This window comes from Humulus lupulus, chromosome 3 (genome assembly GCF_963169125.1).
Source record: "Humulus lupulus chromosome 3, drHumLupu1.1, whole genome shotgun sequence".
In the NCBI taxonomy this organism is placed as follows: Eukaryota; Viridiplantae; Streptophyta; class Magnoliopsida; order Rosales; family Cannabaceae; genus Humulus; species Humulus lupulus.
The window spans coordinates 53043436-53058208 of NC_084795.1; the positions used below are offsets into that span (position 1 = coordinate 53043436).

Sequence of the window (14773 nt, forward strand, 5' to 3'; positions counted from 1 at the left end):
CCATGAGAAATTTGGGTGATTTCTCCAACCAAGATTGTAAGTGTTGGAGAATGGGTTGTTGAAAGGCCTCTGAAAATTTCCCACTGCTTGAACCTGAGCTTGGTCCATAGGAATGTTATTATTAGGGTCACCTGAAGGGCATTGATCGAAAGAGTGTGGACCCCCACAAATTCCACAACATATTGGCATTTGAATGACATTAGCAGACATAGTATTCTGTGCAACTGTTTTGTTAAGGAAGCAACTTGAGCAGTCAAGGCAGTGATTGCATCTAATTCATGAGCCCCAACTACCTTTTTGTTACTAGTTGTACGCTCATCGGACCATTGATGATTGTTTGTATCCATATCTTCCAACAACTCATATCCCTCACTGACACTTTTACTCATAAATGCCCCTACAGTTGCGACATCAATTATAGTGTGAGTAGTACTGCACATTCCATTGTAAAAGTTGTGGACCAACATCTGCTTTTCAATGCCGTGATGGGGACATTTTCTCAGCAACTCCTTGAACCTCTCCCAAGAGTCATACAAAGATTCACCATCTAGCTGATAGAAATTATTGATATTCTCTCTTAATTTAGCAGCCAATGATAGAGGGAAGAACTTTGCAAGAAACTTCTGCGCCAACTTCTCCCAAGTAGTAATAGAATTGGATTGAAGGGAGCTTAACCAACTTTTGGCTCGATCCCACAAAGAGAATGGGAATAGCCTCAACCTGATCGCATCATCTCTCACCCCATTATATTTGAATGTTGCACATAGCTCCAGAAAATTAGCTATATGCATATGAGGATCTTTTGAGGCTAGTCCACCAAATTGCATTGTGGATTGAAGCATTTGTAAAATTGCTGACTTAATCTCAAAGTTATTAGCCTCCACAGCCGACAGTCTTATACAAGTTTGCACTCCCGTAATAGTTGGGAGTACATAATCCCGTAAGCTTCTTACAGGGGGATTTTGAGCTTGTCTTAGCACCACTTCTGGCACCATTGCATTCAACCCATCATTGTTCTGAGGATTTTCCATAACCACAGTTTGATGAGTTACTCTCTTGTTTCTACGGTTTTGTCTGCACACTTTCTCTATCTCATGATTAATAGGAATAAGGCTGTCTATTCCTCTTCTGCTACGCATATAGCAATATCACCTAAGAAATGGAAAGGGATTGCACACAAAAAAAGTTAGAAACAATACAAAGAACAACCAAATTAGAAATAAAATTAATTACTCTGATATTGATAATTTTCAATCCTCGGCAATGGTGCCAAAAACTTGTGAAATTTAACAGCTATGCAAGTGCACACAGTCACAATTTTGTAATAAATCTTGGTAAGACCAAGTATCGTCCCACAAGGACTGAATTATCAATTACCAATCAATTAATTTTTTTGTTTCTAGTTGGTTAACAATATTTTGTTGTTGTAAAAGTAAAGAACAAGAACATAAACTATTGTAAATTTCAAGAATAAAGAAAGATAAAGAAACAGAAGAAATAAATTCAAGATTAAACAATTAGGGGTTTTAATCTCATCAACTATCCCTCCTATCAATTACTAATGCATGTTTTCTTCTCTCCTTCTTATCAAGCTAGCAATTTGTCAAAAAAAGTTTATAATCAAGTTGCGAATTACAAACCTCGAACTAGATGAGAATTTTCTATATTTCTATGATAAATTCATCAACTAGGAAACATTAACATTCACAATTTTAATATGCCACATAAACAATCACGATACTCTCATTCTATGATTAAGCTTACATCTAACCTATCAAAGCATAATTAAATCTCACTTTTCAGATTTTTGATAAAAAACATGTAGATTATGATACTAGATGGCCAATGAAATATCAAACAATAAGCATAGATAGGCAAGAGACTCAAAAATTGAAGAAGAAAATCAACTTTGCATTAGATCATAATATGAGTTAAAGTGACTCAATTAAAATCCCTAATAACAAATTTAGTTCATAATCATCATTCTAAACATAAACAATAATGGAAAATAACATACAATTCTAAGGTAAAAGAAAAATAATTGTTGAAAATAATTAGCGGTGCTCCACGGTGTATTCCTTGCTCTCCAAAATCCTCCTCCCAAAAAGTATCCTTTTTTTCGTTCTTTCGAAATTAGGTTTATAACCCAATTTTTCTTTCTGAAGCAATGCGGGCCGAAGCCCAGCTATTCAAGCACCGCGGCCCGTGTCCCAAAAATTGGCTCCTTCATTCAGGCAGGCCACGACCCATCTTTTCCTCTGCCGCAACCCATGCATTTTTCTAGGCATGAGAATCCTTTAGCATTGCGACCCCTCCTTCCAACGCCGCGGCCCGTGCAAAACCTTGAAAACAAGCATTCTGTAAATGACCTAGCCGCAGTGCCACGACCCTTGATAACTTCTTCAATTTAAACACTTTTTTTCCTGAAAATTCACTGAAGCCATAAAATATCTTGAGGACTCATCTTTTCACGGAAACAACATCAAAAAGTCGATTTTTCACCACTTTTATGGCAATTTTCTTCATTTTCTCTTTCCATTTATTTATTGACTAAAACTTGAAAAACAAAAAAAGGCAAGCGTAATACTGCACTAAATAATAGAAAAACCTGAATAAAAACTATCTAAAATACAACCTAAACACAACACAAAACGAGACTCAACACCCATGTTTGGCTAACAAATCTATATCCAAGATCATATCAAAGTCGGTCATAATCAACTCTTATCGAATCAACCAATGAATCTTTTCCCATAGTGATCTAATTCATCTTTTAAAAATTACCAATGGGGTTCCAAATTCTCATCACAACATAGCCACGTCATCCACATAATAAGTCTATGCCTCCAATTGATGCAGAAAAATAAAGAACCACGTGGCACCAAAACCGATCAACACAATATAAGAATCAGAACTAGAAAGTTGACCTGTCACTACTAAGGGGCCAACCTTAGTCTCAGCCTTTGACTGCGTCAGAATGAACACTCGAGCTAGAGTCGAGATGTCCGCCCCATTTGGTTTGTCCTTCCTTAGTCATGGGCAATCCCTCTTGAGGTGCCCAACCATCCCACATAAGAAGCATGCCTTTGCACAACATCCTCCCAGATGGTGTATCTTACACTGAGCGAATTCTGGGTAGAGTTTCCAGTACTCATCCTTTACATGATGGTCTATCTCAACATTTTAGAACCCCTTTTCTAGTCCAAGGGTACTGAAAATGTCGCTAACTTTTCTTTCATGATCACTCAGGCCTCTACCTCTTACTGATCCAATAAATGGAGGTATCACTACTTGAGCTCTGTGCTCTCTGAAATTCTCCCTCCCTATCTCATTTCCCGTGCCCTCAATAATGAGAGCCCTCCTTACCGCTTAAGCATAGCTAGAGAAATCATGAACTAGGGCGATTCTAACGCCCTGAGCTATCCCACAATTCAATCACTAGATAAATCGCTCATTCCGAGCCACATCTGTGGGTATCATATCAAAAGAAAACTTAGGCAACCCATCGAATTTGTTAACATACTCTATTACTATCGTGTTTCCCCAAACCAGATTCAGAAATTCATTTGTCTTTGCAGTCTTAACTGCATCACAATAATAACTCTCATTAAACAACTGCCTAAAATCTTCCCAGTTCATTGTAGTTGTATCTCGTGTCTGGGAAACCACTTCCCACCAAGTCTGGGCATCTTCCCATAGCACATATGTAGCATAGATCACCCTATCGTGACCTACCACCACCATACAGTCAAGGATGGAACTGATCATGCCCATCCATTGTTCAACTCTAAATGGATCTAGGCCTCCCTAAAAAATTGGAGGGTAATATTCCTGAAATCTCTCATATAATAATTCTCACCTGTTCTCAACCCTAGGCTGAGCCAAAACTGGTGCCACTCCTGGCATAACAAAGGAAGAGGTGTTCCCTGGCAGAACCTGCTGCTTTAAACACATAATCTCTTCATCTTGACTTTGTAATCTTGCTTGCATATCTGTAAAAACCTGCTGTCGATTCTGAGGGGTAGGTGGAGGGCTCAGGCCCTGGCTATTATTCCCAACCTCAATATAAACACCACTGGGTCATATTAACTACCTTGGGTACATAACCTCTGAATTAGTATGCAGTCAATAACTTGACCCATTAGGCATGATAAATACATCCAAAAGCCTTCCCACGGAAACACCAAACAACACAACATTTACATATCACTGTAGTACTAAAATACATGCATAAATCAATAAACCTTGATCTTGCCAACAAAATATCATGCTCTCAACTTTAGCATATAGATAACACATTCAAAGATCAACTGAGCAGGCAAGTACATAATCATATCAATAGTTAAGGGCAGGGCCCTATCAGAATATCTTATGTCTCCTAATAAGGCACGCATTTAACACATTTATATCCTATTTAAGTAGTTAAACACATAACCACATAAATAGTTACCATACCCTGAGTGGAGCTTGTCTTTAGTGACGAGTGTACATGCCTAGCTTGTCTTCAGGAACCCTTAACCTTGGCCCGCTCTGATACCAAGTTGTAATGCCCTACTGCTCAAGGAGCGTTACACTACGTATTTTAAATAGTGCTAAACTCGATAAATGAGTCATTTGGCCATAATCGTGTTACTAAACGTGATTAATGTTTTAGGGTTAAATTTTTTGGTCAAAAGGTACAACCGTTTCACTAAAACATTTACTTCTATATATGGGATCCCAAATTACATTTGAAAAGGATAACTACAATTGAAAAGTTACAACTAGCCGACCTAAGCGACTAAATAGGGTTTGACCTTAGTTCTTTTTTAAAACCTCGGTTGTGGTGGTTGAGCAGCTGCATATGTACACATCGTCACCTAAGCTCTCCAACTCATGGATGGTCCAACTTTATTTTCCCCTTACATGCACCACAAAGCACCCGTGAGCCAAGGCTCAATAAGAAAACTTAAACATGCTCATAAGCAATTAATAACATGTTACCAAATCAATATAATCATGCCTAGCAGTAATAATCCTACTTGTGCATGCATACCATTCATATAAATGACTACAACATCATATGGGGCCAATAGCCCAAGATAAATGATTAATGAATCATACTGGGGCTCAGCGCCCTAATACATGATTAATAAATCATACTGGGGATTAGTGCCCTAAGATATGGGACTAATGAGTCACCCTGGGGTCCTTTGCTCTATCCTTTGTATAACCAGCCTTGGAGTTGGCCCAACATACCTGACTCTTTAGTTTCCCAAGATCAATAGGTCAGTCAAGCGTATGTCATGCTCCTAATTAGGCATAACCATATCGACCAGCGCTCATCGCGTTATTGCCGCCCTTGACTTATAAGTCAATGCATTTCGACTAGCGTTCATCACCATTGCCGTCCTTGACTCATAAGTCAATGATTTTCAACCAACGCTCAACGCTATTGTCGTCCTTGACTCATAAGTCAATGCTTCCGACCAGAACTGAGTGTGCTAATGTCCTTCTTGACTCATAAGTCAAGTTCGGGGCCTTGCCCTAGGATATGGGAATAATAAGTCACCCCGGGGCCCATTGCCCTATCCTCTATGTAACCAACCTTGGAGCTAGCTCAGCGTACCTGGCGCTGAGTTTTTCTACGACCATTGGGTTGGACAAGTGTATTATGCACTCCTGGTTAGCCTAACCAAAATGACCAGCGCTCAGCGTGCTAATTCCGCCTTTGACTTATAAGTTAATGTTTTTCTCAATCAGATAATGCACAAAAGCATATATCATATATTAAATATCCAAATACAAAGCATTCATCATGCTTAATCAACATTCACAGGCATAATAATAATCATGCACATTCTCAAGCGTTCATGGCCTATTCATATTCCTGTTCAACAATTTGAACCAAGCCATAATCACATGTATCACATACCGGGTGCAGTTTTCTTACCTTTGGTCCCTGTATGGGTTAAGAATGAACGACCCTCGAGCACGATCTTGGTTCCAAGCACCTAGCAATAACCTAGTCACAACCTTAATATAGAATCCCATCAATAATGAGCGAATAAAAGCTTCCAGACTGAGTCTTAGCCTCCAGGACATCGAACCCTACTAAACCAGGTAGTAGGTTCGATCCTGAGCCCTTAGGTTTGAGTTCCCGTCACTAAAACCCAACTTGGCCAAAAATGCCTATGCGGGTCGTGACTTGACCTTGAGGGTCACAGTGCGCCTCCAATCTGAGGCCTCCCCTACCTCTGCCCAGGGACACGCGCCGCGACTTGACCTTGAGGGTCACGATGCCAAACAAAGCCCGTGTGCCCTAGGTTCAGACGGGCCGCAGCGCCCCAAGAACAGGGTCGCGGCGCGTCCCTACAAATCCATAATTTCCCCTATTTCCTCAGCCAATTTCACCCAAAATCCAACCCGATTGACTCCTAAACTTAGAATTAAATCCCACAAACATTATCAGCACAATAACACCCTCAAAACCCAAGCTTAACTTCAATCAAAACATCCACCAAATCTTTAATCCAATACCTTGAACCTCAAAGCTCAAGAACACCTAAACCAAAAATAGAATTGAATCAAATTAGGGATTGGAGTTTACCTCAACTGTGGTTTGTATCCTCCTAGCTGCAACTAATCCAATCCCAAAGCCAAGCCTTGAATTCCCTTAGCTTTAGCTTCCAAAATTCCCAACCAAAGATAGAGAGAAAAAGAGAGAGAGAAAGAAAGGGCTGAGTGGCACTCTATTTTGGGGTTTCCTTTTGCAGAAGGAAATAGTGACTAAGTCACTAATTTTGGCTCAAAAGACGTTATATGCCCCTTGCCTTTTAGCTTTGCCTTCTTATGCCCCAAGGGCAAATTTGTCATTTGCCACACATCCCGTTAATCATAAATAATGTCCTATAATTCCCGTTACTTCCAATATTCTCAATTAATTACCAAATAATTTCCCCATTACCCGATCAATCCCGGTAATGTAATAAATTACTAAATTACCCCTAGGCTCACCCCAAGCCCGATATTTGACCCCGTTGTGACTTTCTTGCTAACTTGCTCCCTAGGATCGTCTTGCGCTGAATAACCCAAATATATCCACATAATGATGTATTCTCACACATATATCACATATATGCCAAATATACTCATAACGGGCCAAATTTTGAAAATTGCATTTTTAATAAAAAACGGGTCCACATGCATATTTAATACACCTAAACATGCATATCAAGTCATTTTATAATATAACTAACATAATCATATAATGATACACACACACACACATATATATATATCATATAATCACATAATTTTCCATAATTTTCCACCTTGGCTGTAATGCCCCGAAATCTCTAATGCGGTTTAATGGTTGGATTAGTAGGCCGGGAGGGCCATAACTGTTTAATTATGCCATTAAATGATTTATGCATGTTTATGTGAATTATATTATGATATGATGTTAAATACATGCATGCGGGTCTACATTTCATGACAGGGGAATTTTGGTAATTTGGCATGTTGAGGGTGTAATTGTATATTTGTATGCATGTCGGTGATATATTGTTGAGGCCATGTTATAATGTGGATTTGTTCGAGCTATTCGGCATGAGACGATCTTTGAATATTAAGTAGTGGTTTAGTCATAACGGGATTAAGTTCGAGGTTCGGGGTGAGTCTCGGGGTGATTTAATGATTAGAGCGTTGCCGGGTATTAAAGGGTAACAAGATATGAATTATTGGTATTTGAGAATATCAAGAATAGCAGGAATTGGAGGGTGTTAATTATGATTAATGAAATAGGTTGGAAATGACGATTTTACCCTTGGGAAGCTTTAGAAACTCTTATTTGACCTAGGGGCATTAAGGTCATTTGGCTTGGGATATGTATGACTTAGTTGGCTGTAGAAACATTCAGAACAAAAATAGAGCCCTCACTTCTTCTTCACGTACATTCTCTTCCCTCTATCTTCCTTTGAAAGTTTTGGTCCCAAATTGAAGAATTAAGATAGGAAATCAAGGCTTGGAGGTTATAGATGTAGTTCATCCATTGAGGAGGACTCAAAACCAGCTTGAGGTAAGAAATCACCCATGAATTTTAAGTTATACTCTGTTTTTCTTTTAGTTTTCAGCCTATAGATTTTGATGTGGATAGTTGGAACCAATGGGAGTTTTTGGGTTTGGATGCTTGGGTTTTGATGAGGGTGTGATGTAGATGAAGATTAGGGGTTGAATTGGATGTTTTGGTAAGGTTTGGGATTGATTTGGAAGGCTGGTTTCAAGGGGAATCGCAAGGAGGGAAAACCAGAAACTTTTCTGGTTTGAAGCTGGCGCCCCAGCGCTATGCAGGGCAGAGAATGGTCTTATCTGTTTTTGGGGCAGCGCCCCAGCGCTAGTTGGCAGCGCCTAGGCGCTAGGTCAATTTCAGGGGATGTTATTTTTAGGGCTCGGGATGGTTTTTAAGGCTCGGGGGTTGGTTCCTTTACCCATTTTGAGTAGATTGAGAGTCTCGAGAGTGGGGGATTGATCCTGGGAGTGTGGTTTAGATTGTGAACCATTCATTGATTTACTTTATTATTGGTTTCTAATTGGTTATGATTAGGTAACTGCTAAGGAATCTAAAGGTTGATCGTTCTTAAAGGTCGTTCTTATATTATTTCTCGCTCGAACCTGAGGTAAGAAAACTGCACCCTGTGTATATGACATGCATGATTGTTGTTGAGGTATGTTGGTTGATAAATGTGGACATGGATTTCATATGACACTGACTAGTCAGGGACACTGACCTAAGAGTAAAAAATGACATAAGCGTCCTGAACGCAGGGCCGAATGAAGATTAGATCTAATCGATATTAGCGTTGAATCACTCTAAGGCATTAACGCTGGACCGACGCTAAGGTCGATGAATCTTATAAGAACTTGGCTAGTCTAAGAATAATTACTCAGTGCCAGGGCCAAAGGCCTAGGTGACTGCTTGTCACATGGCTAGGGAACATTGTTCCATAGTTATGACTCTAGAGTCATGAGGAAGGTTATGTTGGTGACTAGTCATCATGCACCTATCCTGTTTAAGCTAGTGAAAGGTTAACTTATTTGTTATGCCCCGGTGACCCTATCGTCACATGGCTAAAGGAAGCTATACCCATCTTAGTGACTTTTGTGACTGTCACTTACCTGTTTTGGACTGAAAGTCCTGAATGATTATTATGATCAATGTTGATATTATATCATGCTATATTGTGTTTTCTTGCTAGGCCTTGGCTCATGGGTGCTATGTGGTGCAGGTAAAGGGAAAGAAAAGCTCACCCAACCTTGAGTGGAGAACTTAGGTGGTGATGTGTACATATGCGGCCGCTTGATCGCCACGGCCAAGGAGTTCTCAGAGGAACTAGGGGGTTTACCCTATTTTTGTCGCTTAGGGCGGTGGGTTTGTAAATTTGAAACAGTAATGAACATTTTGAGTTGTAAATAGTTTGTAAATGTTTTTGATGGGCCCATGAACAGTTTTATGTGTTAAATAAACTATATCCTTTCCTTTTGATTGGTTTTCTACCTTAGCCTATTAATAACACTTAGATGCACGTTTTTAACCAAAGGACTCGGGTAGTGAGTCAAATTTCCAGTTCACCGTAACTGTTATGGAGTAACAGGGCGTTACATTGGCCCTGTAATCAAGGCCCTAGGCCTTATTAGGTAATTTGGGACGTTACACTAGAGCAGCGGAGGAGGAGAAAAAGACATCATCCTCTACAATCTTCAATATAGTTTTTCTTTCTTCTGAAAACACAATTATTTTCATTGAATATTTATGTTTGTGAATATGAATGTGATTATGGATTAATTTTCTTTGTAGTTGAGGGTTATTTTAAAACCCTAGACATCAGATCTTGAATGCAATCGTAAATTTTATTCCTTTTACTCCCTTATATTAAATTGCTTTTATTTTCTAATTTAATGTTGTGAATATTGTGAGATCTTGTTAGGTGGCCAACTAATTAGAGTTTTGCATTATTTTACTATCGTCTTAGGATTGCTATTCACCTAATAGTTTAGGATTCTAAGTAGAGTGATACATTGTAATTAGGATATTGTGACGGGTATCTTGATTGTGATGAAAAATAGAACCTAGGTTAAATGAATTGTATGCTTAATGAATTTGTTGCCTATATTAACTTGTTTCCATAGAGTGCAATGCTTTTACTAGGTTAAATAGATCGCATGCTTAATGGGTTTATTGCTGGGTAAAAAGGAATAATTAAAAGCGCTTAGCTTTAATTAATTATAACAGGCACACTGAAATAATTGACTGCTTAAGTGTTATCTTCAGGGTTAATAGTTTAATTGGGAATAAGGAATGTTATTTGTGACTGTGGATAGATTGATTGTCGAAGGGTGAGAATAATTCTTGACTATTTCTTTAATATCATTTTATCCTTAGTTATTTAATCTTTGATCATTATTTCATTTTATGTTTTTAGTTTTTAAAATTAAAACCCCTATCTAATATATTTTTTCTTATTTTGAATAATAATTTGATCATAGTCCTCGTGGGTTTTACCCTTATTTACCGCTATACTGAAGTAGCTGATATAAGTGATTGATAAAATAAACATTTAAATTTGATACGACATATGACACCCATCAAATTTTTGGCGCTATTTCTGGGGACTATTGTAAGTCTTTTTATTATTCAATTTAATTAACTACATACTAACTAGTTTAAACTTTTGATAGTAGGTGTATATGTCTGGCGATGATACTCAAGAAAGACTGCAAGCCATAAAACAATATCTTAAGACATTGTCGTCCCACTCTTCAAAGACTATAATTGACAATCCACTCTTTCAACATTCATGGAAAGTCAATCTAGTACAAATACAATTACCATCTGATGACGATTCTGACTTTGAAACATCAGTTAAGTCTCAGAGGGCTCAGGAAAGGACATTGAAAGAGTTGGTCGTGCCGAATCTAGACCATCAACCTCTAAGTATTCAATATCCAGCGTTGGACGTTAACTTTGAACTTAAGTCGGGCCTGTAACGTCCCAAATTACCTATTAAGGCTTAGGGTCTTGATTAGGGGGCCAGGATAGCAATTTATGGAATTATATGCTTATATGAGATATTTGTGTGTAATTATGTGATTATGTGAGTTATATGATAATATGACTAGATATGCATGTTTAGGGGTATTAAATATGCATGAGGGCCCGCTTCTTATTAGAAGGGAATTTTTCGTAATTTGGCCCTTTGTGGGCATAATTGTATATATGTGCATTTATGTGATATATGTGAGAGACCACATTATTATGTGAGTTTATTTGGGTTACTCGGCACGAGAGGATCCTAGGGAGCAAGTTAGCGAGAAAGTCACAATGAAACCCAATGCCCGACTCGGGGCGAGTCAAGGGGTGTTTTGGGTATCTAGCTCAGTATCGGGTTATCAGGTAACATGAATGAATAATTGAGGATATATTTGGATTTAGGAAGATTAGGAGGGGATATTAGGGATTTTGACCATTTTTCCATCGGGGACGTTTTTGGTACCCTGAGCCTTGGGATTAACTTAAGTGACTTCAACCTTAAGGAAACACAACAAACACTGTTAGTAGCTCTCCCAGCTGACTCTCTCTCTCTCTCATTCTCTCTCATTTTTTCTAAGTGAGTTACTTGAGGAAAACTAAAGAAATTGTTGGTTGAAGCTTGGGAGATTTGAGGCTTAGCTCTAGAATTGGATTAGCTACAACTAGGGGGAATTAATCACAGCTGATGTAAAGTTCTAACCTCTATTTTAGTTGAATTCTGTTAAAGTTTTTAGTGTTCTTGAGGTGTTCTTGAGATTGTGGCTCAAGAGTTGGATTTTGAGTTTTGATGGGTTTTTTTAATCAAGTTTAAGTTGTGTTTTCATTCTGATATTGTATTGAATCTATTATGGAGATTGATTTGGGGTGGTTTGTGATTGAGTTTGGCTGAAGAAAAACCAGAAAATTCTGGGTTCATACGGTTGAGCTGTGACCTTTTTCTTGGGGTGTTGTGGCCCTCTTGAACCCAGAAGCCAGGGGAGGGTTCTAATGCGAGGTCGCATAGAGGCGCGTGTTCAGTGAGGAGAGAGGTTGGGGCCTCTGAATTTTGCGGGCCGTGGTTCAGATGCTTGGAGCCGCGCTGCTTAAGGGGTTTTGAGCCCCAAGAGGGTTTTTGAGTATGGGAACTCAACCCTAAGGGCTCGGGATCGATCCTACTACTCGGTTTAGTGGAATTTGATGTCTCAGAGGCTAGGACTCGGTCCAAAAGCCTTTATTTGATCATTATTAACGAGATCCTATATTATGGTTGTGACTAGGTTATTGCTAGGGGCTCGGAATCGGGATCGTGCTCAAGGGTCGTTCTTATTATTATGCTTTACTCGGACCTGAGGTAAGAAAACTACACCTAATACATGGTATATGTGATTATGGCTTGTCTTGGTTATTAATTATAACTATGAATAGGGCTCGGGTCCCTGTGAATGAACGTGGTTGAGTCATGTTTGCACTTGTTGATTAAACATAATTGAATATTCTGTTTCTGACTAAGTGTTATAAGATTGTTTGCATGGTTTGTGTAGCTAGGGCTCTGCCCCGTTAAGGAACATGGTTATTACTATGTTTGCATTTTATTGATGGTATTATATGATTAATATGTATGCATACTTATATTGTCTGAAGTATGCTTATCTGTATCTGTATTTGAATACCGGGCTCAGGGCTTGACTTATTAGTCAAAAGCGGCAATAGCGCGCTGGTCAAAAGGCTTAGGCCCAATCAGGAACGTACTATTACATTGGCTGACCCTATGGTCGTTGAAAAATTTAAGCGCCAGGTACGCTGGACTAGCTCTATGGCTAGCAACTCAGAGCTAAGGGCAAAGGCCCCAAGTGACTCTATGGTCACACCTCTAGGGCATAGGGCCCGAGGTTGACGCTATGGTCAACTATTTAGGGCAGCGGGCCCTAGAATGATCCAATGATCATTTATTTGTAATTTTATGCATGCATGAGTAGGTTATTACTGCTGGGCATGCTAGATATTTATTTAGAACCTGTATTTACTGTTCATGTACATGTTTAAGTTTTCTTGCTGACCCTTGGCTCACGGGTGCTATGTGGTGTAGGTAATGGGAAAGGAAAATTTGATGAGCCATGAGTTGGAGAGCTTCATTGGCATCATGTACATATGTGGTTGCTCATCCACCACGACCGAGGGTATCTCAGAGAAACTAGGGTTGTATCCCTTATTTTGTCACTTAGGTCAGCCAGTTGTAACTTTTGATGTATATACACCATTTTAAACGATTGTTTATAATATTTTGGGTACCCATATATGTATGAAACTTTTAAATGAAAAGTAACCCTTGACATTAACCTTAGTTACACATTTATAACCAAATGACTTGATTAGCAAGTCTGACACTATTTAAAGTACACAGTTAAACGGTCTTGGATTAGGAGGACATTACTATTTGGTATCAGAGTTGCCAAGGTTTAAGGGTTCCTGTAGACTGGCTGGGCATGTACACTTGCCACTAAAGACAAGCTCAATTCAGGGTTTGGTAACTATTATGTGTTTATATGTTTAAATGCTTAAACATGATACGAATGCCTTATCTGCATGCCTGTTTAGGAAGCATGAGATAATCTGATAGGGCCTGGCCCTTGACTACTGTGTGAATGATGAAGAACATGCTTATTAGTTATTGCTTGTGAATGCAAGGGAACTGCTTATTAGCGTTATTGTTTATATAAAGGCCAAGAAATGCTTATTAGCATTGTTAACACTGGCTAGGGATGAAAGAACATGCTTATTAGCTATGTTAGACTTGTGAAAATATTTGGATATGTTTATGAGCATTGTTGATTGCTGATGGATATCTGGAAGTGCTTATTAGCACTATGAATGAATATATTGCGTGATGGCATGCTTATTAGCATTGCACTTGTTTGTTATCTGATGATCTTGGATCATCAAGCGGCAAAAGGTATAGTTATTACTTACCTAACGACCAATTTCATCTCTGTAGGGTGGATTGGGGGTAACCGTATGATTCCTCGAAGGTCAGATAGGATGGCTGGCCAAGAGATACAGGCCAGGGAAGAGAATGACTAGGGCCAGGCCCACCGTCAGCTCCAGAAAACTGGCAACAGGTGCTTGCTGATATGCAAGCCAGGTTATAGAGGCAGGAAGATGAGATTCGCCTCCTGAGACAGCAATAAGTTCCAGCAGGGAACCCACAGCCCACAGTACCGACAATGTCACAGCCAAGGGTACTAGCAGTAGTATAGCCCTAGGCAGGGAGAAATAGATGGGAACCCTTGTATGAGAGCTTCAGGAAGCAACACCCTCCAGTTTTTTAGGGCAACTCAGTCCCACTAAATGTTGAACAGTGGATGACCATGATAACCACCATCCTGGATTTTATGAGGGTAGGTGGTAATGAGAGAGTGGCATGCACCACTTACATGTTTTGGGAGGATGCCTGAATACGGTGGGAGGTTGTATCCCAGACTAGGTCAGTAAACACCATGGAATGGGAAGAATTTAAAACTCTGTTCAACGAGAAGTAATACAATGACGCAGTTAAAGCTGCGAAGGCTGAAGAGTTCAGCAAGTTACTTTACGGTAATATGACAGTGGCTGATTACACCTGAAGTTTGACAAATTGGCAAAGTTTTATGGGGATCTGGTACCCACTGATGGGACTAAAAGAGAGAGGTTTCTCCAGGGGCTACAACTTATGATAGCCCGGGAAGTTCG

The 14773-nt window shown here is 39.3% G+C and overlaps 1 non-coding gene across 1 annotated transcript; it reads left to right on the forward strand.

Moving 5' to 3' along the window:
• The first annotated feature begins 477 nt into the window (after positions 1-477).
• LOC133827785 (small nucleolar RNA R71) lies at positions 478-584 on the forward strand. The gene has a single exon (XR_009890436.1). It is a non-coding gene; the product is annotated as a small nucleolar RNA R71 (small nucleolar RNA).
• Positions 585-14773: the final 14189 nt, after the last annotated feature.